Genomic DNA, 26,357 nt, shown 5'->3' with positions numbered 1-26,357 from the left:
ATCTTTGACTATAAAATGCCTCCCCAACTCCGATATAATAATTTGTCAAGAATATTCAATAATGCTTTTTTTCTCTCCATTTCAATAATATCCGAGACATTTCTATAAGATCAAATCGACATAACTAAAACTACGCGTATGATCGTTTACTTCATTATCATCTAAAAAGAAGAGCGTAATAGTTTCTAATTTTCTATTAAATGTTTTGATGAAAAATTCAAAGTGACAATTTCGGAACAAACTAGAAGGAATATGAATAACCTAAAATGACAACTGATAATTATTTTATAAAAGAACAAACTATAGTTTATAACAATATATTTTCTTTTGAAAAGATCTACCAGATCGTGTTGTTTATAATACTGGACCCGTAGCACCCCGTAACACCGCCCCTCCCATTCATCCCAAACTGTTTACGTGCTAATCAGCAATACTTGTTCCTCTTATAATGTGATAAAGATGTTGGTATATAAAAAAAGATAAATGATTATTGATCTCAAATAGCTATTTAAAAAGTACAGTACGAATAACAAATTATAAGATCATGTTTAGCATGTTTCGTTTTCTCAAAAAATTCGCTTGCAGTCAATGAAGATCTGTTTAGTTCAAAATCAAACTGCATTGTCTGATAAATCGGTTATTTCCGTTAACATGTTTTTTTGGGTAGAAATCATTTAAATAACTGGTTTTTACCTGTCTTATTTCAATTTGCTGGACTTCAACTTTTCCTTTACCAAACATTTTCATTATGGAAGCTATGAGAGTGATTACAGAAACAATCCCACAGATGCAGCCAATTATAGCCATTATTATTTGAACGCCTGAAATAAAAACAAAACTCCTGTTTTATATATACATAATAAAATTGATTTTCCTGTATGAATTTCCACAGTAGTCATTATTTTGGTCCTATAAAGCTTGAATTTGGGTATGAGCCAAGCCTTCGTATTGAAGGCCATACATTGACATTAAGCCTTTTATAAATTGTGCCTCGGATGGACAGTTGATGCATTGCACTAATACCCAATCTTTCTATATATCTTACGTTTCACGATTTTACATGCGGTATCAATCGAGTTAATTGTTATTCTTATCATCAGAAGTACTTTTTGTTAACAAGAGTATTAGGCAAAGCTTTGCGCCAGAACTAAGCAACTTGTCTAGATGTTTTTACACACAGTATTCACTGACATGTTTGCTAAGAAATAAAAAAAAAATATTACACAGAAGAAGAAAACTTTTTCTAGCGAAAGTTGTTCCTGTTGAGTGTACTATATTTGACAACGGTCATATACACAATTAAGGTGACAGTACATATAGTTTACCAATGTGGACATCTTGTTATTCGACTAGAAAGAGATAATAAACGTAGCAAAAAGAAAACAAAAAAATCCCGAGGGAATCGCATGAACTCGTGTCTGCTTCGAAATCTCTTACAATAAAATAAAATGCAATTCAGTAGAATATTCATTCTGTATTAGTTTTTAACTGTTAAACTTAAGATTATCAAAGTTGTCGTCAAATGCACCTGCATGGTTGAACTTGTGGTGCATTCGAATTTGTAAACAATAGGGTTTATAACAATCAGATAAAAATATTAAACAAAAACCGACCCATTGTAAACATAGCAGATGATACTGTCCAGAACATATACTTGTAGTCCATTAACAGGAGTATTCACTGGTTCATGGTGATCAAAATTGAATGTCAATCATTTTTACTATATAACTAATGAGAACAGTAACACATTCCATACGTTATCTAAAAATGCAAGCAAATAAGTTTTGGTTATCTATATACTACCTGAACTTGCAGTCCTTGGCATTGCTGTTAAAATTGTGTCAGTGACCGTTGTGCCTAAAAGACAATCAATCTTTTTTTATATGGAACAGAACATAGTATACATTATTCCAAAAGTGACATTTTATGCAATTCATCTTCCAATATGAATAACATGACCAAAACATATAATAAAAATGCTTTGGACTGACATGGTCGATAGCATATTTTTCAATGCAGTTGAAAATAAGAATAAACTAGGCAACTTTTGGTGGCCTGCGGCTGTTGTCTGCTCTATGGTCGGGTTGTTGTAGCTTTGACACATTCCCGATTACCTATCTTAATTTTATGTTGAATGCTTTGTACATATAAGAAAGATGTGGTATAATTACCAATTATCAACAACTTGCCACAAAAGATCAAATGACACAGAAATAACAGATGTAGGTCACCGTACGGCCTTCTACCATGATCAAAGCTTATACCGCAGAGTCATCTATTAAAGCCCCAAAACCTACAAATGTAGTATTTAAATTTATCATCTAGCTCTTGTTCTGATTCATAAACCATTAGCTATAGAATTGCAAGTTCAAGTGCAAGCGCTTCGGAGACAATTAATATAGATCATGTTTTGTTCAACTTATTAATTAGTCTTAGCAAATAGTATCGATGACATTGCAGAACTTGTGCTGTGGAGAGAAATGTGACTAAACTTGTTTTTGAATGTATACTACCTCCTTAAAATGTTACTACATGTGCCTTTTAAATTGAACGATCAATTTTGATAGATAAATTAATGAAATTATAGTAATATGCTTAACATATACGGTAACAAAATAGTTAGAACTCAAGAGAGCCAGACTAAAGTTTTAAACACACCTAACTAAGATATAAAAATTTAAATGAGAATAGCTTGAACTCCAAACGAAGCAGAATAGAGTACATTGACATGAAACCAGTCTCCATGTTATCCATGTAGCAACCGTTGTTGGAATTTAATCTTTGTCAAATTGTCACGATTGAAAATTATACATGTGTAAAGTTCCAGGTTAACAAATATCACGGCTTCTCCAGATATTCAACTACACAATTTTGAATATAACTAAGTATAGATATATTTGCATTACCTGTATCGACTGACACTGTACACTGCTGATAATTGTCAATTGAAAGCACGCTTCCGTCACTAATATACTCAGCAACGATGGACACATTTTCCCAGACTTCGGTCAAATTCTTGAGATAGCATATACTATTTGAATCAAGAAAATTGTTCCCGATATCTCTACAAAACAGTATTTGAGATAAATTTGTTAATAATTTAAAACAAATGAAATAATGGCGTACGGAAAACTTCAGCAGGCAAAATAATTGGTGACAATATTTTGTATCAATCTTCAAGTATAAGTTATGAATAAAAATTCTGCGCGTTGCAGGTGCGCGCGACTCGAAATTTGTAAATTACTAGGAATATCAGACTGGACTAGGTGTCCCGTCTAGGCATGAAACATTGTACTGTCACAAAAAAAGCAAATAAGATAAATTCAAAGTGACATAAAACACTCATAACAATTCAATCACTGACACGATCAAACTTAAGCTAATTCTTCATTACAGAAACAATGCACACAATATAAAATCTTAGTATCGTTTATTCAACGTTACGTAATTACAGCTATAATAACTCACAAAACTTCGAGATTTTCAGGAGAAGGCAAAGCCCCAATTTCTATTGTTGTTATTTGGTTCTTGCGTAGTGATCTTAATTAGAAAAAACAAAAACAAAATACAATTAACAATTGGATGTAATATTTTATATGGTTATAATGTTGTATTTGTAATAAATGACATAATAGAGGCACGCTCTGTTATCGATGTTCCGGAGCATATGAGTCTTTGGACCATACGTGTATGGTCGGAGTCATTAGCACGTTTAATTTGAATGCTTCCTTCTTCATAATTAAGATATAACCCTCCTAGTTGTCACGTCATTTAAAAGATGCTATCAAAAAGCATTTTATTATATTGCAATAGTTGCAATGATAACAAGATTGACTTTTCACAAAGTTAGTTTTACTCACAAGTCAATTAAAATTTTAAATGTATGGTCATAAACGATTCGTTATTACGATAAAACATATCTTAATGAACTGCCCATCAAGTGGTCGAGTGATTTACTAACTGGCACAACAGTCAACAGGATAAAGAGTGTACACTTTGCAATCATGTTACAATATTAGAGATCTAGAGCTTCTTAAAAAGACCGTAGACAAGGTGTAATTGCAAAGAATCTTGCACAATCAAGACGTTCAAATGCAAAAATATGAGGTACCGTGTGGAAGTTAATTGACCCTAAGCATACATGCAAGAATTCAATTAGCGATGAAAATTATCGACATTTAATAATTATATGATATTTAAATTTTAAAGTTCATACATTTGCATATACATAATTTTTTTTTAAAATAAAGTTTACTATTCAATTGAAACGTTTGTAATGCATATTTGACAAAAAAAACCTATATGGTCCAAATACTCATATGGTTCTGCCCGTTAATAACCAAACGAGTATATGCTCATATGGTCCGACCATACGAGTATGGTTGGAGCGAATGAGCATACTCATATGGTCATGACCATAGGCATATGGTCAAAATACTCATATGTTCCTGAACATAGACAAAAAATTTCGAATGTTGCCAGGAATTTATCGAAGATTTAATTTGTAAAAAGGGATTTCACAAAAAAAAAATGATTTCCGAAGGTAATGAAAAACTAAAAGTCCTTATCAGATTGGCTTAATCAGAAGCTCCAGCAAATCAAAAGATTGTATAACAACCGTCTAATTCCTGACTTGGTATAGACATTTTTGTTATGATGACAACAATGTATTGAACCTGGTTTTATAGCTGCCGTAACCGCTCATTTGTTTGACAGTCGCATCAAATTCCATTGTATTGACAACGATGAATGAACAGAACACAAAGACATAATGGTTAAAAATGTAAAAAATAAGAGACACGGCAGTCAACATTGTGTTATAACCTTAATCGCTATATACAAAAACCCAATATTTAACAAACAAGCACAAAAATGAACATAGATAAATCACATTCAATTTAGCAAAAATAAAAGACAAGAATATACACATTTATCATAGCACAATAAATTTCTGATTCTTCAATGCATTTGAACACATATTATAAGTTTTTCTCATAACAATATAATTCCTCATTATATAAATTCCTCACAATATACATTCTTCAGAATTTCCACAATGGAAGTAATATTATGGAAAATTAAGTCCACTTGGTCATTGGTAATAGCAAAAAATAATTACATCAAATGAAGAAGTATTTCCCTCATGCAAAGCTCTATTTTCTTGTATCTATTTAACTTTCTTTTAAGGGACTAATGGATAAAGGGAATATATTAAATTAGCAACAACCCGATCAGAGGGCAAACACATCAAGAATTACATCAAATGGAGAAGTATATCCTTATGCAGAGCTATCTTTCTTGTATCTATTTAACTTTCTTTTGATGGACTAATGGATAAAGGGAATGTATTAAATTGACACAACCCAACCAGAGGGCAAACACATCAAGAATTACATCAAATGGAGAAGTATATCCCTTATGCAGAGCTATATTTTCTTGTATCTATTTGACTTTCTTTTAAGGGACTAATGGATAAAGAAAATGTATTAAATTGACACAACCCAACCAGAGGGCAAACAACAGCTCAGATAAAACAGTTTATTTTCAAAAATTTGTGAATATTCACATTATACCCAAAACTGTGTAGCACGCATATGTAAATACTAACACGAAACACGCAAAACAGTGTAACACACATATGTGAATACTCACAAAACACGCAAATCTGTGTATTTACTAAAGTCATTCTTTTTCAATGTAGTTATCTGATTGTTGTCAAAAGCTCTGCAATATAAAAACAAGACGATAGTTAGAAAGTAATATAACAAACGAACCTCCTTAAGAAAACCAAAAGGTCATACCTACCAGATTGTAAAGGAAGAAGATATAAACAAGAGTTTTAAAATATGAATGTCGTATAACTAGTAAAACGACTCGTTGAAATGTTGCTATTCCTATCAAATATTCTGAATAAAATTCACTAGTAAGAACAGATAATTTATGAAACGCATGGACGATATAAGATAGAGAAAACGGTAGTATACCGCTGTTCGAAATTCATAAATCGATTGAGTAAAAAACAAATCCGGGTTTCACACTAAAACTGTGAGAAATGCATCAAATATAAGAGGATAACTACGACACAACAGAAACACAACATTAAAATATAACAAACAAAAAACGAACTATAATATATCAATGGTCAGTTTCCTGACTTGGTTACAGAACATTTTTATAAAAAAAAGTAAAATGGCGGGTTGAACCTGGTTTTGGGGCATGCCAAAGCTCCCGCATTTATGGCAATGATAAATAAAACATTAAAATGACAACATTCCATGATAGAACTACAATACAAATACATGGGAGAACATACATGACATAGAAACACACGAATAATAACTAACAAAAGGTGTCAGGTTTAAAATTTAATACGCCAGACGCACGTTTCGTCCACACAAGACTAACCAGTCACGCTCTGATGAAAAAAGTTCGAAAGCCATTAAAAAATGTATACTTATATTAAACATAACAGTTTGTTTCAGATATACATACATTTCATATAGTCTATTTTCCAAGGTATTCGTTCCGGCGAAGGACATATTAGATGATATCAGGTTGCCATGTGAACGTCTAAAATAATCAAAATACAATGTAATTATAAGTGTCTCATGCTCATGCAAAAATGTACATAGAAATTCACCTGTGCATGATAGATTATCTAAAGCCGGGCATATCAATATCATGAATGAATCATAATCTATTCAGATGTTTCAGAGGACAATGGTTTTCTGCTTCAGAACAAGATCAGCTGATCAGAGAATATCTCTAACTGGCGTCTTTAAAATTAAATTTTGTCTATCAACAACTTTTGAATATATATGTACAGTTCTATCATATATATAATTTTCACAAAATGTCTGTTGTCTTGTCGTTTGTGGTCCAAAAAGCTATACAATTGCATTTTAATATCATTATTGTCATAAAAATTGTTTTGACAAATATTTTTAATATAATTGTATAAAGTTTGAGATTGCATGCTTGTTACGTAGGTGCGTCATTTTTTTTGGATATCCTGTGGTGTTTATCGTTGATGGATTATGTTTGTTGATTTTCAGTGGTTTGCATGCTATGTCCCATGTTATATTATTTGTTTGTGCGTTCCTCTGTTTTTATGTCCTTTTGTGTGTGTGTGTGTTTGTCTGCTGTATTTCTGTCACTTAGTGATTTTTCGATATTTTCTTTAACATTATTATCACACGGGAGGTTTTGCATGGAATTAAACCAGGTTCAACCCATTATTTTTTTCCCTAAAATGTCCTGTTCCAATTCAGGAATATGGCAGTTGTTATCAAATAGTTTGTTTTTATGTGTGTTAGATAGATATAGGAAGATGTGGTGTGAGTGCCAATGAGACAACTCTCCATCCAAACAACAATTTAAAAATTAAACCATTATAGGTTAAAGTACGATAGAGTTTGTTTTTGGTACATTTTGATTTTCCTGGTGTTCCTTTGTTTTCCCATTGTTGTCTTTATATAAAACTGATTCTTACTATTAAATAAAATTGAGAAAGGAAATGGTGAATATGTCAAAGCGACAACCACCCGACCATAGAGCAAACAACATGCTTTGGCAATACATTCTAACAATTGGAAGATAATTTATGAATGATGCAAACTGAAAACATAGACACATAACCCTTAAGTGTTTTTTTATTTGCAAATGTAAAGAAAAATAAATTATATTAAGAAATTATTGATGACATTCGTCAGTACGTTCGTTATGACCAAAGTCTTTAACAGGAACGAAATCCTGACACCAAATATAGATCGTTTCTGGTGATGGACGACATCTAATACAATAACAGCATTCATATATTTGTGAATGTAATATTCACTGCATTTAAGCAATACGTGAATACTCGCAGACGGATATGCATATACCATATTCCTACATGATACAGACGTTAACTGAGATAATCATCATTCATTTAACAAATACTGCATCGATGGCCTAATATTAAGGGAAGGAACTAACTTATCAGAGGAACCTTCGTTCTGAAAACAATAACTGAAATGTGTTTTTCTCAGAGACAAACTTTATCATATTGATGATAAAAAAAAGTCCAGAAATTGAAAAAAACTAACAAATAACTTATTATTATCCTTAGTCCATATTTACCTGCCTTAACATGGTAACTAATAATGGCAACATTGACAAAAACTTACACGAAACGGAACTTCGAAAAAACACTGGGTTCTCCTAAGAGACACGTTGTTAACATAGTCATCGGGGTTCTTCCTGATCTGAAATATTTCTCAAAATTAGAACGTTAATCATTTGTTAAGCAGGATCTGCTTACCCTTACGGAGCACATGAGGTCACCCTTAGTTTTGGTTGGGTTTGTGTTGCTTATTCTTTAGTTTCTGTCATATGTAATAGTGTTTGTCGTTTTCATTTTTAGCCATGTCGTTGTCACTTTATTTTCGATTAATGAGTTTGACTGTCCCTTTGGTATCTTTCGTCCGTCTTTTAAGGGCATACGATACACATGATACAGTTTTGAACCTGTATTTACAATTTTATGAGAATTTGCTTTAAAAGATAAACACAAATTTTTTGGGTTAAATAATTGGTAATTTCTGTATTTTTTATGTCTCATTAAAAATTATGCAATTATGATTCAGAAACTACTCATATTTATCAAATGTTCATGAATAGAGGAAAAAACGTCATTTTTTGCTGCATGTTTATCAAAATTAAAAAAATCTCCTTGCAAAATGAAACGATTTGCCGTTTGAAAAAAAAGGATCTATGCATTCGTTTTCAAATAAAATCATTTTGAATGATAAAAAACAGTCGAAAATGCATCTTTTCCCGATATGTCCCAGTTTGACGTCGCGAAAATAATATTTTACGTTAGCAATGTCGTTACCTTCCCTGTAACTGTAGCGTATGCCCTTAAATGATATTATGCTAAATGACATGCTTTATAGGCAAGGTTTTCGTGTTCGACAACTTTCAACATATGTTTCGAAATTTTAAGATAGTTTTAAAACTTTGACATGTTTGATTTGAATACAGAAATGTAAGTTATGGATCAAAATTGATGTAAATATAATTCAGTATAATGATGACTCTATTAGGGTAAACAAAAATCAATTTTAGTCGAAAACTAATAAACACTGCCAGGACGAAAAAAGACAATCAACGGTATACAAAATATATCATTAAAAATTAACGGATGAGCATCACGAACCACAGGGAAAGCCGTATTGATACTTGATGTTCCGGAAAGATATGCAGATCTTTCAACGCATACAATATCACATTTAAATGATCTGGCACATGTTGTTTTGATTTATGTGACCTTAGCTTTAAGAAAGTGTGCACTGCGTAAGAATTTGTCAATGACAGAATGAATCATTATCTTTTTATGTCTTGTATTCTCAATTTTGTCAATTAACATTCGATTAGAAATATGCTGTATTATCAAGAAATCAATCATATTTGTTAATCCTTATAGAATACATTATACAAATGTATCCTTATTTTGTACAACACTTGATTGCATGTGAATTCTTACGTTCGATATATCAATTGGAGTTTGTCATTGAATTGATAACAAACAAAAACTTTTTTCACTTTTTCACCAACTTTACACCTGAAATTAAAAATGTTTGTATCCCAATCACCTGATCAATCAAATAATAAAAAAAAGTAAGCGGTTCTGTGAATTATTTTAACTTTTTGGGTCATCAATGTTAATCAACTTCATACTTGTTTGGCTTTAAATATTTTATCTGAGCGTCACCGATGAGTCTCATGTGCACTAAACACACGTCTAGCGTATCAAAATTGAAGCCTGGTACCTGCGAAACTTTTTTCTATACACTACTACGTCGATGATTCTGCTGGTGAACGTTTAATCCCCGAAGGTATCACAAGCCCAGTAGTCAGCACCTCGTTGTTGACATGAATATCGATCATATATAGATATAGGAAGATGTGGTGTGAGTGCCAATGAGACAACTCTCCATCCAAATATTAATTTAAAAAGTAAACTATTATAGGTTAAAGTACGGCCTTCAACACGGAGCCTTGGCTCACACCGAACAACAAGCTATAAAGGGCCCAAAATTACTAGTGTAAAACCATTCAAATGGGAAAACCAACGGTCTAATCTATATAAACAAAACGAGAAACGAGAAACACGTATGGTCATTTTTAGAAATTTACTGTTTGCAAAAGTATAAATTATTCGAAATACTAAGAAGTTTCATATGCCACGCATAGATTATATTAGCCGTATTGAGAACAATGTTTTTTTGGAAATTTGGGTTCCTCAACGCATTTCAACTTAAGGCTTGTTTGGACTTTTACATATTACGATCTGATCGACACTAATGAGTCTTATGTAGACGAAACGCGCGTATGGCGTATGCAATTATAAGTCTGGTACTTTTGATTATTATTGTATTCAAACAACATCAATTTATATATTCAAATGTTGTAATTGTCTTCTCTCCTTGTTGATTTATTATTGGTTTTGTTATATACATTTTGATTAATTTCTTTAATATTATCGTGTTGGAGGCAACAATTAGCTCTTTCAATTTAATGGTAAAAAACGCATTAACTAAATTGTATGTGATCATGTCGTTACAAAACGAAACAATTATTTGCCGATCAAATTGTTTAAATTAAACTAACTTTACTAAGTTGGTAATCAATTGCTGACGATTCATAGTCTGTAAAAAGTATCACATGACAAATAACGAACATGCTAAAGCTCCACCATTGGATACTTTAATTTTGTTTGCTAATCAAAATTGTCGGAAATATGCATATAATTTAACCATATGCCACATTGACAATAGAACAACAAAATAATACAGCTGGGTTATTTTAATGTCCTCCAACTAAGATAATTGGGTATTGTTTTATTTCAAAAACGTATTTTATTTTTTCTGTTTTATCATTTCCCTAAAACATAGGGAACATTTTGCAAATGTATTGTTTAAATAAAAATATTCAATTCAGCATTCAAATGCGAGTCTTTGTAAGAATCCGGCAATTCAAAATAATTTCAAATTATGGTTAATCAAAAGCCACCGATCGCTTTTTAAACTTTTCTCATTACTGACATAGAAATGACAGGTCTTTTCTTATTTAAGTCTCTAGATAACTTGTTGGTAGATGTACCCTAGAATTGATCATGCGAAGAACAGTTATTGGATCGTTTTAAGAAGTTAAATTACAGAGTAACTTGTATTAAACAGTTTAATTGTGATTATGTCGATCAGTTCTAGAGTACATCTGTCATAACAAGGTTTATGGAAAAACTATCAATTCCTGTAGAACGGTAGACTGACGATTTCTGACCAATAATTCAAAAACCTGTTGTTGTGGTCGTTTGTTGGTGTGATTCCTAAGTTTGTCTCGTTCCTCGTTCTTTTGAATTGATAAGAGCGTTGGTTTTACATAATAGCCAGTTTGGGATCTCGTTTCAGCTTGCTGTTCGGTGGGTGCCTACATGTTGAAAGCCGCACTTTGACTTAAATGTGTTTTAACTTTTACATATTTTGTCTTCGATGGAGACTTGTCTCATTAGCACTTATACCGCATCTTCTTATATATATAAATGACTTCATAACATCAAAACTAAATAAAGCGTAATCTGTGTTATCAGACACACTGGAGGACCAGAATCAGGTAGTCGGAATACTCAGTTTTGTCTGCATTTTCATTTCTATGTTTAAATTTTAAAAGCAAGTATTTCTCATATAATTTATCTGAATGATATTATCATGATTATTGTGTACTCACATAAGGTATGTCAAAATATCTGCGTCGCTTGCGTCCATCACGTGATCACCGTCACGATCTGTTTCGTAATCACATATACATCTCCTACAAAATAGAAAAAAGTAGGATACCAAAAAAACAAATAATATTGAACTTAAAGTCAGGAATAATACAGTTCTTCTCAATTCGTTTGATGTGTTACAGATTTTTATTTTGCCATTTGTTAAGGGACTTTCCGTAATGAATGTGCCTAAGCGGTTGATTTTTTTAACACGAAATTCTTTCATTAAATTGTAAAATCTAAAGCTCTAGCATGTCAAATGAATCAAATACAACGATTATAAGTGTTACAATTCCTTATTCCGAATATTGCAGAATTTGTTTTAAAGCTAGCTTATCACCTTACTTGTATGACAGTTGAATATAACTCCATTATACTGACACAAATTTGTGATTAGAAAAACTTTGACATGATAGATACCACTGCAAAAATTGGAGTACAAAAGTTTACATTGTGTTCCAAATGTAATCGACATAACATAAATATCCATTTTAACAAAGAAAAATTAAAATGGCATAGAGACACTCTATAGTACGGTTCATAAATACAAGACAGGAATATAAAAATGGTCATAGCATAATAACTAAATGTCGGGATGAATAAATGCCGAGCAACAATACAAGCTTAGTTCTTATATTCTCTTGAAGCAATTTAAATGTCTATGAAGAATACACACTTTTATCATCGACATAATTAAAATCAAATATGATAATAAAACAAAAAGAGACTGCGCCAATGTCCACTGATATTAATTCACATCAGGAGAAGTAACGTCATTTACTATTTACTGAAATGCACAAATAACATGTATTCGTCTTGTATGTTTGATTTTAGCAGAACTTTGGTGCGTTAAAAAATATCTGTGGCCGTTTTTGATTTTCATAAATCAGATTTCTTATTCTGTATAACAAATTTGATTTCAAATGCGTTAAAAAAAAAAATACACACGTCCGGAGCGATCGAATAAACAAAAAGGTGAAAAGACCAAATGAAAAACAATATTGGAGATATCCAATGAGTATCCAATTGCAAGTTCAGGAACGTTTTATTATATACAGAAAATAAGCCGCGTAAAGATTTTGATCCAGTTCTCTTAATGAAAACTTTTTCAATGGTTAAACATAATGAAAATTACATGCAATTTTGGGTGTCTGTTATTCAGAGGTTGTCGTTTGTTTCATGCAGTTCACAGGTGTTTCTCGTTTTTTTTTATAAATATTAGACCGTTGGTTTATCTGATTGTAATATTATACGTAACACGATCAATGAATGAGAACTTTTAATACGTTGTGTCTTGGCTAGAGAGTTGTGTCATTGTCACACAAAAAGTAAAATCACAAAAATACTGAACTTAGAGGAAAATTAATTCGGAAAGTCCATAATCACATGGCAAAATCAAAAAACAAAACGCATCAAAAACGAATGGACAAGAACTTTCATATTCCTGACTTGGTACAAGCCACATTTTCGTATTTATATAATCTATCAACCAGTATAATGTGTTTCAGACTTAGAAAGGCTTCACCCTTACTATATCTTCCTACGATAAAGTACAACATTGTGCACATTATCTCTTTATTTTCGTTTCCTAAAAAGAGATATTTCTTTTCTAAAGTAATAAAGCATTCATAGATAAGTCAAGCATATTTACGCTTTTATTATAAAACAGTTAGGATAACTCACCAAAATCTACGGTGTTCTCGAGGAAAGTCAAACAAGGTTATATTTGTGTATTGTACTCCGCAACTAAATTCCGTTTCATTTATAGATATTGAACACATTCCCATTTGCTCACACTCAAATGAAGTGGACTGTGCAGAAAGAGGCACCCCAAACAAGAATAGTATACTGATATAGCTCATGTTTATCATAATGTCTGAAAAAAACCATATATATATTAGCAGAATCATTGAATGTGGATACTTTATAACCTCAGTTTATAAATACAATGGACTCGATTGAACTAATCGATGTTGGCGTTGACCATTTGCCGGTTCAGTCGTATATCTATTATCTAAACACATGTGCATATATGTTCAAAACAGTATGAAATACTTATTGTAACATACATGTAATTTGTCAATAAGTCTTTTAGTCTTTTGTAGATAGTTCAGTCCAACATGTATGTTATATTTTAACATGATACTTATTCTGTATAACATGTCGTTTGTAAGTTATACATGGTGCTTTGACATAATTTAGAGTCGGAAAAAAGCATTTCGTTGATAATAAGTTTCGTAACCCATTTTGTTAGTTATATCTCAATCATGTAAATACAGCAGAGTCAAAAGATATAAACAACTCATTTTAAAGAATCGTAAGATAACATGTCGTTTGTAAGTTATACATGGTGCTTTGACATGATTTAGAGTCGGATAAAAGCATTTCGTTGATAATAAGTTTCGTAACCCTTTTTTTAGTTATATCTCAATCATGTAAATAAAGCAGTGTCAAAAGATATAAATAACTCATTTTACTTCAAAACCAAAATCCAAAAACTAATCAAAACATTCTATTCATATATATAGAACTCTATACGAGTAATATTTGTAATCTTTTCATATATTGACAGTTGACTATTTATCATTTATATTGATTATGATCACTCGTTTATTTACCCTGATTTTTTTTTATACTTTTATACACTATTTTCAGACTATTAAAATAAAAGGATACAATTTTTAATGAGATAATCACCTACCAAAAAACCAAATGACACTAACAACAAATAAGTTAAACGTATGGTCTTTATCAATGAGCAAAGGCGATATCACATAGTAAACTATAAAAGACCACAAAGTAACGCATGTAAAGATGTCAAACGAAACTCTATCGGCCTGATGCAGGTACAACATCTCCAATGAACAAAAAAAGGTTTACCTATTAGTGTTGAATAAAATGTAGCATTGATCAATATGTGTTTGAATGTCAACCCCGTGTTCAAAACCATTACAACAGATAAATAGTCAAACAAACAAAAAACCCGAAGAACTTTATAATGATGAAGTTAACAGCCAGGTGTCCTATGTAGCTTACATATTGATTTTACAACCCTTTTTTACCCAGTACACACAACATTTAGATCAAGGTTTAAATTGTAGAAATTGATATTATAATGGATTATGTCAAAAACAGAGATATCATAGATATTGTCATCTGTATATTAAATGTCTGAACTAGCTACAGTACAAATGATACTATTTGATTCAGGGTTAAAACAAAACGTTAGGAAAATATAAACCTTTCTTTATAAAACACTCTGGTCCTAACATGAAGGTACCCTGACGTGTCTTGATATTCTAAATTATTCAATATTTTTTTTAAAACATTGCAAACATTACCTATTCTGAATCCAATTCCGAAAGTCGAGTTTATTTAGGAAAAACCAAAGTTGAATTTCAGATATATAGTATGGGAAAATGTAAGGTTGTAAGTTACAAATCTGACTGACTTGACTTGCATTGTCTTCTTCAATTTCACAATATGTCAAGACTGCGCTAGTAGAAAGTAAAATCACAAAAATAAAGGCATTCTCATTTCATAACATACATCATCGTGTATTTCGTTTTAATAAATTTCCTCATGATTCAACATATACTTTTTTTATAGATCGCTTTAGAAAACAAGTACGCTAAATAAAAAGTAAACTCTTTTCTTTTAAAATATATTGGTCATCTGTGAGCAAAAATGCGAAAAAATACACCTTATAAGGTTTACCATAGTTAAGGAAACATTTGAGTTAGTGACATAAAAGAATAAACAACTGGAATTTATTGTTTGTAAATGATGCGATACTTTCAATTTCTTCCGAGATGTAAAACAATTTACCAATGTTGAAAAAACTGATGTCCAATCTCGTTAATCAATAAGACAAATTTGAGTCATACATTAAAAATGAGAGAAGCATTTGAACTCCACAAGGAGCAGTATTAGGATTGAGTCTGTCAATCTTTCCGTTGTTTTGATAAGTCTTACTTTTGATTTGTTTGATTTTTTTGGGGCCTACCCCATCTTTGGAAAAAACCTTCGAGTGTAGTATTTTTGGTATACGTTTACTTGGATATGGAGTGCATCTGTTTCTATTCATGCATAACCAGTCGTCAAGTTTTGAACAGTTAACAAAACATTGTACGTGGTACTGCATGGAACTGCATTGTTTTACACAAATGAACTTGGTAAAGGGGAGTATCTACAGTCACTAAATTTGTACTACATTTTTCTCAAACTTAACAAATACATTTTTTTCAGTCGGGATATTAAATATTTTAATAATACATTGAAATTTTAAACGCTCTAATGGTCACCAGAAAATGTTATAAGCTAAACATGAGGCAGTTACAAAATAAAGGACACGATACATTCACTCTAATGTTTGATCAGATTGAAGACGTTGAGTATGATATCCTATGATAAGAACTACCACACTCCTGTGTATAACAACCTTTTCAGAAAATCTTTTTAAGGTCAGATGTTATACAAGTACACCGTAAATTCATCCCATAATTTCAGACTGTGCAGAATATACGTTTTAAACCAATCGTCAATTATTTATTTTTTCGAATCAATATAAAATATAAAATATTTTCCACTATACTTTTTAAAACTAAACTAATTATCAGTTGATAACTACGCAGCAAATAAATAGAAAGATCTTACTTACTTAAATCATGATTAATAACAAAGAATGTTAAAATGCATACCTATGTATAACTTAGTGTGTCTGTGTGTCAAACAAATATAGCTGCATGCTTAGACAGTGTCTTTACACGTCAATATTAGAAAATGTAATCAGGAGTTTTTCTGTATATCATTACGGAAATGTTTCGTAATTTTTATAGCTCTTTATTGTAATGAGAACGTATTGTGAAGAAGAAAAATAAAAGATGATGGGATTTTTTAATGACCTTGACTAGCTAAACAGCGGTCGCACGATCGGTAAAAAAAATGAAACACAAAGAAAGAAAGACATGAATAAAATCGTTTATCAGCAGTAAAATAACATCTGATGGTATAACATATGGAATCCTGAAAGGAAAACTTTCCAAAACTATACTTCTATATGAACGACAAATTGATAAAGGGAAATTGATAGCCGAATATTCTGCAATTAAAAATACAGTACCCTTTATGTACATAGATATACATAGAGAATATCATATGGCTTTTTCAATAGCTCATCCGTATCAACCCGAGACACCAATATAATCCCAAGAGCTCTGCTCGAGGGATTATATTGGTTGAGGGTTGATACGGTGTGTGATATTGGAAACGCCATATCATATACACTTTATTATATGTACATATACCTCAAGAAGATGTTTTTTTATGTGACATGACGTCATACAGATAAGGAGGTTTGAAATGACGTCATACAGATTATAGGTTTGACATGACGTCATACAGATCAAGGATTTGTGCAACAGTGACTGCAATCGATGACGTGACATCATACAGATTAAAGGTGTGATAAAGCTTTTGCAACGGTGCTGATATCGATATCATCACAGGTGGCTGATATAGCACGCATGCCATTAATTGTATTACATATACAATTTATCTGTATTTACTACTAAGTATATAATAAAAAGTGATACACACATTTTACCGAGTCAGTTGATCAATTTGTTAATCAAGTTAGAACAGTCTATATACAATTTAGGTATTGTCTCTATTTTTTGTAATAATAAACATTGGTATAAAAGATCTACAAGTGTGATTTTGATTGGAAGTTCATACATACCATTATATATACCGAATTTAGACTACAACGATTTTGAAAAGTCTTTGGTTCATGGTAACAACAATGTTTTTGCAAAAATAACAACAACAAAAATATTTTGACGACTGTACAAATATCAATTGAGAATGCTAAAATTCAAACCTATATTCTCTTATTGACGGTTTTCAAACATTTTGAATTTTTAAAATACCAAGGCTTTTCTACCTCAGAATAAATCACCTTAGTATATTTGTCCTCAATACGCTTCCCCTTTATATTTTATTTGATCTTTTGAATTTTTGGATTCGAGCGTCAATTGATGAGTCTTTTGTAGACGAAACGCCCGTCTTGCGTAAAAACAAAATTGAATCCTGGTGCCTATGATGAGTTTATTTACAACCACTTGGTCGATGCCACTGCTGGTAGAGTTTTAATTCCCCGTGATTATCACAAGCCCAGTAGTCAGCACTTCTGTGCTGACATGAAATATCATTGATATGACGATATTTTTAAATTCATTGTTTCCAAAACTTTAGAATTTTTTAAATACTAAGGCTTTTCTACCTCAGGAATAAATTACCTTAGCTGTATTTGGAAAAACGTGTAGGATTGTTGGTCCTCAATTTTCTTCATCTTTATATTTTATTAGGTCTTTTTAACTTGTATGAATTCGAGCGTCACTAATTAGTCTTTTGTGAACGAAACGCGCGTCTGTCGTAAAAACAAAATGTTATCCTTGTTTCTATAATAAGTTTATTTATAATAGTATAATTGACACAATAATCAAATTCTACAAGGGAAACAGATGGCCCTTCAAGACAATATCGATTTATGTTTGAATATTATGCAAAAGAGAACCAGATATCAATAATGGTGTGATACGGTCAAGAAGCATTAGCTCTACTGACAGTGAATATATGTATATATAAAGCACGGAACAACGCACAGTTTTGATATAATATTGACACTGCAACTGTGTTGCGAAGGGTTAATGTAATGTAGGGATACTAGGTAAAATAGATAATCGTGAATCGCAGGTGACATAGTCTTCCATTATTGACTTGAGCATCTATTGAACTATTTCTTATCTCATAATCGTAGAAACAGATTTTGATGCCTCGAACTCAGTACTTTTAAGTTATACAACTCAAAGTGAAATGTCGATTACACATATGCGAGAAGTAAAATGTTAAGTTATTTTGTGTGTGTGTGTTAACGATCATTTATATAAGTTAAAAGTTAATTAACAAAAATACAAAGCTCGAACGTAAATTAAAACTGGAAGTCGTTAAATAATAAATAAATTGACAAATTGAAAAGAACTGTAATATTTATGACTTGGAACAGGCATGTCTTATGCAGAAAATGATGGATAGAAATTGATTCATCATAATAGATAAACCTTTCACTGGTATGACAGTCGATTATAAGAGTGACAAAGAATGAAGACTTATATTTAAAAAGGGAAACACAAGGAAATTACGAAAATAACCGTTTTGCATTTAATCCTATTCGTCTAATAAGACGAGATGAAAATTCTGAAACAAACACAATTTGGCAATACGATTGTGGAATGGCTTCGGTCAGCATATACCAAGTAAAAGCAGAGCGAAATTTAAATTCAAATAGAAAAGAATATCTTTAAAGCTAAAAAATAAATAAAAAATCAATAGGTCACAAATTAATTGGATATCTAAATATTTCAAAATTTGAAGAGTAAAAGCCAAAATGATACAAAAAATTCCTATGGTCATTTTCTTTGATTACTGATGAGGGTCAGAGGAGGTTATAAAATAGTGAAATGTCTTTGATTTTTCATGTCTCCACCTTAAGGAGTGAACAAAATGAAGAAATAAGTACTGTTTAGACATTTTGCTTGCAACACACCAAGAAAAGTATAAAAGCGTTGAGGATAATCAAAACTGTTTTTGAATGTGTATGTTATAGGTAGGTCAGGACTAGACTGTTTATATACTGGACATATCATAATGTATATACCTGCATTTTTCTTCTATCTGAACGATAAGACTTGTTTTTAAGGATAAACATTGACGTTCCAAATTGATTCGATTTCAATGATTTCAAATCTGCTTCAAGACATACAATAATGACATGTATAGAGACACGTTAGTTTTTATTTCTATAGAAGTCGCTCTTCACTATCCTACTACCTGTCGATACATTTATTTTTGGCATTGCACAAGTCATGTCTTCTTTGGCTATTAATGACGTTAAAATACTATATCCCTGGGATGTGTTTTAGTTGATTTTAGTCTCTGATGCGTGAATTTTTTTTATTCATTGATTTTGGCTTTTAACTAGCTGTCAGTAGATGCAAGTACTCTCATATCGTATTTTCTAGTTAGTTCGACCTGTTGATACTGTTTATAATGCTTTTTTATTTTTATTTATATTGATCTTGTCTGTACACTAGCTTTAATTATTTGTAATATCTTCAATTTTTCACTTATTCTTACAACAATTGTATAAACTTCAAGATTACAATTTTTTTTTAAAAAACGTTTTTTTTCTTAAGTGAATATTGATTGGTAAGATATTTTTCAGTGATGTCCTGCCATGGCTTTGTTTGAATTTGTTTGTTAGCTTTTTGGTCATGAATGTTTGTCTCTAATATTCAATTAATTGTGCATTTGTATTCAGATATCGTAGATCAAAATTATTCGTTCATTGTGTAATCATACGTTTTTGATTGAGTTAAGTCTGCCAATTGATTTTTTATCGTGTGTTTTTCTATGTTGGGATGTTATGCTATTGTTTCAGAAAAAGGGAGAAGGTTTGGATCCATTAAAACGTTTAATCCCGCTGCAAATGTTTGCACCTGTCTAAGTCAGGACTTGATTTACAGTAGTTGTCGTTTGTTTATGTAATATATACGTGTTTCTCGTTCCTCGTTTTGTTTATATTGATTAGACCGTTGGTTTTCCCGTTTGAATGGTTTTACACTAGTACTTTTGGGGCCCTTTATAGCTTGTTGTTCGGTGTGAGCCAAGGCTCCGTGTTGAAGGCCGTACTTTAACCTATAATGGTTTACTTTTTAAATTGTTATTTGGATGGAGAGTTGTCTCATTGGCACTCACACCACATCTTCCTATATCTATTCAGGCTGGCTCGTATACCAAAAAATGTTTTGCATCAACCAAAACTAACCATTTTAGCACTTAATTATGTAAAGATATATGGTCGCATAATAATTCAGAAGTTTTTTTTAGATGTCAGCATTGGTTGTATAAACTCGTCATAGATACCACGTTTGAAATTATTTTTCACACTAGACGCACTTTTCGCCTACAAAAGACTCAACAGTGACGATTGAATAAAAAAAAGTTAAAAAGGCCAAATAAGTTGCAGCGCATTGAGGATAATAAATGACCCCAAAAATGACCAAATACAGCTACGGTAATCCAATTTCTGGGGTAGAATGACTACAATTTGATGCACAGATTTAAAGTGTCAGCATGTCTTCGTTTTATTCAAAATATTGACTCGCAAAAAAAATCAGTAGTTTTGATACATGTACTTAAGGCTGATTCTTTTAACAAAATCAATTTTACCAAATGAATCAAAACTGACCATATTCCCACTTGATTATGCAAAACTATATTTGCGTACAAATAAATCAATATTTTGGTTTACGTCAGAATAGAATGTATACAACAAATGATAGCAATATTAGAACACAATGACTAATTGATTTGGTCTACATCAATTTTTTCAAACTATTGCATGTCCTAAAATTGCAGTAGTGTCGAGAACTCAGGCTTGCTCGAAAGCTACCATTTTGGCACTTAAGCAAGTCCATTTATATAGCAATAATCGTGTTTTACGAAACTTTATTTTGATATAATGGAAGCGGTGTTTGGTGTGAAACGAAGTCATACTTTCCTTAAATTATAAATTTTTTAATGCGAAAAAAAAGCATTATTTTTTCCTTCGTGATGCTGATTTTTCGTCATACCTTGCAGTGTAATAACATTACCAAGAAGCTTCTCTGGTCACACACTCCTGGTATTACTACAGGCAACTAGTGTAGAACATGGAAACAAACTTCTAATTACTAACATTAACATGTCTGTCGGAAATCATGACTTTAAAATAATCTGCTTTACCGGTAAAAAAAACCAACATTCAATGCATTGTTTCCAAGTAAAAGCAGACAATAGTTATCAAAGGTACAAATATACCAGGATTATAATTTAGTACGCCAGATGCGCGTTTCGTCTACATAAAGACTTATCGGTGACGCTCATGTCACAATATTTATAAAGCCAAACAAGCACAAAAATGAAGAGCATTGGGATCCAAAATTTAAAAAAAAAGTAGTGCCACAAACGATGATTTCTTTCTTCATAGAATGAGTAATATTACATAATGAGAATAAAGTGTGATTGAACATCACTTGTGAGAGTAGCAAATGAGTGAGACGTTTACTTTTAAAAGTTTAACACCTCTTAAAGAAAGAGTTACCGCTGTGAAGTCATTCTTTTCATTTAGTACTATGCTGTTTTTGTGTAATCATACAATAAATGAAGCAGCTGTAAATATTTTAATGACACATAGAAAAGCACAACTAAAGCATACAATCAAGTTACTTATATAAATTGTATCAACAAAATCATGTCTACGTAAGATAAAATTCACATAAAACATTAAACAAAGTTTTTTGTCATGTGTAAATAAGAAACAAATTAAACACAGGCGATTGTAGTTTACAAATGTTCGAAATCTAAACTAAAATGAAGTAGGAGCTAGAAATGAATATTTATTCTCTGTGTAAATAATTCCAAATGACCATGACTGTGGCAAAAAGGAGGAATGTTCATGAAAACAAATCCACTATTTGCATTTCCAAACTCGAATAGATTAGTATCTACATATCCTCTTCTGTTTCCCATCTCAACCTTTAACAGAAAAACATATAATATTTTCTTTTTTCTAATAAATGAACTACACAATAATATAAGCAATTTGGTGCACATATGTTTATATCTTTGTTGTAATTTGTATTGTGTTTCAAAGTTTTGATTTTCTTTTGAATTTCTGTGTTTTAACGCCACTTTTAACCAAAGCGTTTGGTTCATGTCGTGGCAGCAAGTTTTTATTGGTGATAGTAATTTATTTAACAACTTTGTTCTTCTTTTATGAACTTGCTTAGAATGGTAGACACTATTGAATAATAATTGATGCAATTTTGTTTCAAATACTAGTAATTTTGATCTAAAAGTCATGAAAAGTCCTAACTAGAAATTATCCACTGCGTAAATTCAAACCTTATACCACAAGTCGCTTACACTTGATTTAAATGGGCTCAGAAATTTATATGATTGTCCAAAAGTTGCTCTTTACCTGTATTTATAGATTATTACATGGCATTTTCCATATGACCGTGGTATCAGCCCTAGACTCCCATATCAAGCCAGAGGCTTTAGCACGAGGGCTTGATATGGGTCGTGGGCTGATACCATGGACCATATGGAAAATGACATGTAATAATCCATTCATCACATAATTTCAGGAGAAAACAAATAGCTTACACCAATTTATGTTTGATATTTCATCAAAAATCAACAACAAAATTAACGAAAAAAAATGTATCACTGTGAGTTAAAAAAATTCGTATCACAGTAGGTTAACAACGTTTTGTGAAAAGTTTCAGAAATAATTAACAAAAAATATATTAATTCTAAGAATTTCAATTATTAAACGACTTTAAAGTGTTACATTACGTCAACTTTTGTGATTTTCACTATTGATTTCTACTTTTTTCTTCTACAGCAGATTTAATTTGTAACTTTCTAATTTCTTTTCATTGTGTTCAACTTGTTTACAAATAGCCTTTGATTGACAGGTTACAGGAAGTTAAACTCGGGAGCTTGATATGGATTTCGAGGGCTAATATCGATATCGGCCCCGAGGGCTGATAACCAACCTTGACTTCCTGTTATTATTGGCCATGCCAAAACGTACATATTAGTACAAATTATGTGATAATTATCAATAAAGAACTGAATTGTCTGATAATTTAGTAATTTTGGTATAACATATTGTTTTCTTCATGAATATTTCAGGTTGCACTTGTAAATACAGTTGTTTTACAAACTACACCTCTTTTAGGGGTGAACTTCAATATTGATAAAATATTTTATTTTGTTAAACATCTGGTTGCTCAATATGCTCTTCATGCTTCATCTAGAAGAGACACAACTTAAAAATTTAACCATTATAATTACACATGAATAACGTTCAAAATAAATTTCTGCAGAAGACACAAAGTGATGGGAACCAAAAGTATAAAATGTAAGTCTACGTTCAAACTCTTAAAAGTTTTAGGCATATAAATAGTAATAATAGTATGCCACACAACCTTACGTTTTGACCCATTAGAAAACATAAAGTGCACATAAACTTTCCATTCCAGAATATATTTTATGACGATACTTCATAAAAAAAACGTTTTTGGTGTCACAAAAAAATTGTATTGTCTATATTTTCAGAATTGTAACTTTAAATAAGCATGTTTTGTGGGGTTGAAATATCTTCCAGAATGTGTCCATTTTAAACCTGTTGATGTAATAAGTTTTTATATGAAACATATTGTGTATCATTTTTATAACAGGTTTTTACCTCAGTGTTTAGATTTCCTTGGGCTGTCACCCTTCCATTACCAAATTTGTTCTTAATGAAATATAAAGTTGCAATAAAAGCTAATAATCCAAACAAGCAGCCAATTATAACTAGTGTAGTTTGAAGTTCTGAAAGAAAAAGGATCCAGTTTCTACATTGTATGTAACTACATGTTTGAATCAGAGATGATTTGAAAACTACAATGCTTCTTTGAATGAACTGCTATTTATTTAAAATTAATGCAATGTAATGCAAAAGAAAAGAATTAGGTTAGATTTGTTTTCAAAATGTATTTCATTGACAGGCAAATCATTTAACATTGGTTATTTTAAAAGAGGTGTGACAGAGATAAGAAGGACAATCAAATAGCCATGGCTAAAAAAAGAACAAGACAAACTGTTAAATAACAGTACACAGGATACAGCATATATAAAACTAACGAGTACCAATTTTAGCGATAGCAGTTAACCAATGTTGAAATCACCTAAATCGACTCGTAAAACAGTAGGAACTAATGAAATTCACATGCTTCCAAATGTCTTTTAATTAAAAAGGACATTTGTAAAATTTGTGTACTGCAAAACTATCATAAAATTATACTGTCAAACTTAAAGTTTCAATACATTGTAATTAATGCAAGAGACTGGTTGAAGTTGTAGTTTCTTTAATCACCTAACAAAGTTGTGTACTTTATAAATGATCAGATGAATAGGCTATAAAATCTCAACAAAAACACCTTGAAATCATAGTAGTTTGGTACATGTATTGCCCAAAACCTTCAGTTCACAAAAAGGAGAATAAACTTCTTCATGCAGATAAAAATGAACGTTCAAAAGTTATCAGTATTCCTTTTTGCTTCTGTATGCTCTGAAAATGGCTAATACGAAAATTAATTGCTCAAGCAATTTGTTTAAGCTGCATAAATATATAGCTTACCTGTATTTGTAGCTCTTGGCATTATTTCGGTAATTTTGTCATTGACCAATGTGCCTAAAAGACAAACAAATGTTTATATAAAGAAACCATAACATTACATGGAGATATCTCTGTAAAAATCAGCTTAACATTTTAATCACGCTCTTTAGGGAAGGAAATTTTAATCTTCTCAGTGATCAATACATGTGTTTATTAAAATGTTATATATCCATTGATTTTTTTCCGAAAAAAATGTGTGTTTTTTTTTTTAAATATTTGTTTTTCTGTCAAAAAATAAAGGATCAAGGTGGATATTTTATCAATTGTTTTAACATTTAACGATTCAAATTAATTCAAGTTGAGATGTTTTGTGACACTTAAAGAAACGGACCACAACGTGTCATTTTTTTTCAGACAAATATTTCATTTGATTTTATACAAATTAAAAGTACTGCAGGCAGTTCAAATACAGCAGCAAATAAATGTACCGAAAATATGTTTGTAGATATATTTCCACGCTATCCTTGTACATGTCAAAGAGATGCATACATTTATAAGATAAGGAACTGAATTATAAAATGGTATGCACTTCTTTATATTCATATTTGTTAAAGATACCTAAAACGTTATTTGTTTAAATCGTTTTGAGAATTTTAGCGACTCTTTTGCCAAGAGACAATCTTCTAAGAAACATAACACTTCATTGCTATTAAATTAAGTAATACAAATATATATATATAGAGAGAGACGTGGAAAGGTAACACATGCCCACCGAAAGCTCTTTTTTTAGAGCCCAGGTGGTCGTGTGGTCTAGCGGGACGGCTGCAGTGCAGGCGATTTGGTGTCACGATATCACAGTAGCATGGGTTCGAATCCCGGCGAGGGAAGAACCAAAAATTAGTGAAAGCAAATTTACAGATCTAACATTGTTGGGTTGATGTTTAGACGAGTTGTATATATATAGAGAGAGATATTACCTGTAATTGTTGCTCTTGGCATTGTTGTTGGAATCTTGTCACTGAACGCTGTGCCTATAAGACAATCCAATGGTTAGGTAAAGAACTGGGCATTGCATGAGGTTTTTTTAACGTGAAATGTTTTAGACAAAAACTTCCTTTTAATAAATCGCAAATAAGATGTACCGATGGTCTGATAGCAGCAGTACATAACTGTGTTGATATTATTTTGTATTTGTTTACGCTACCCTTGTATATGAACATGTAGAAAAGTAAAATACATGCAGTGGACAAGGAACGTCATGATAAAATTGCA

At 31.3% G+C, this 26,357-nt stretch overlaps 1 long non-coding RNA gene across 1 annotated transcript; it reads right to left on the bottom strand.

Moving 5' to 3' along the window:
- Positions 1 to 3,467: 3,467 nt before the first annotated feature.
- On the bottom strand, positions 3,468 to 6,572 carry LOC134687208 (uncharacterized). The gene is made up of 3 exons (XR_010101745.1): positions 6,493 to 6,572; positions 5,653 to 5,724; positions 3,468 to 3,540 (listed from the first exon to the last, which is right to left on the bottom strand). It is a non-coding gene; the product is annotated as an uncharacterized LOC134687208 (long non-coding RNA).
- Positions 6,573 to 26,357: the final 19,785 nt, after the last annotated feature.

The sequence above is a fragment of the Mytilus trossulus genome, chromosome 10 (genome assembly GCF_036588685.1).
Source record: "Mytilus trossulus isolate FHL-02 chromosome 10, PNRI_Mtr1.1.1.hap1, whole genome shotgun sequence".
Taxonomy (NCBI): Eukaryota; Metazoa; Mollusca; class Bivalvia; order Mytilida; family Mytilidae; genus Mytilus; species Mytilus trossulus.
This window is presented reverse-complemented; position numbering and strand designations above follow the sequence as displayed.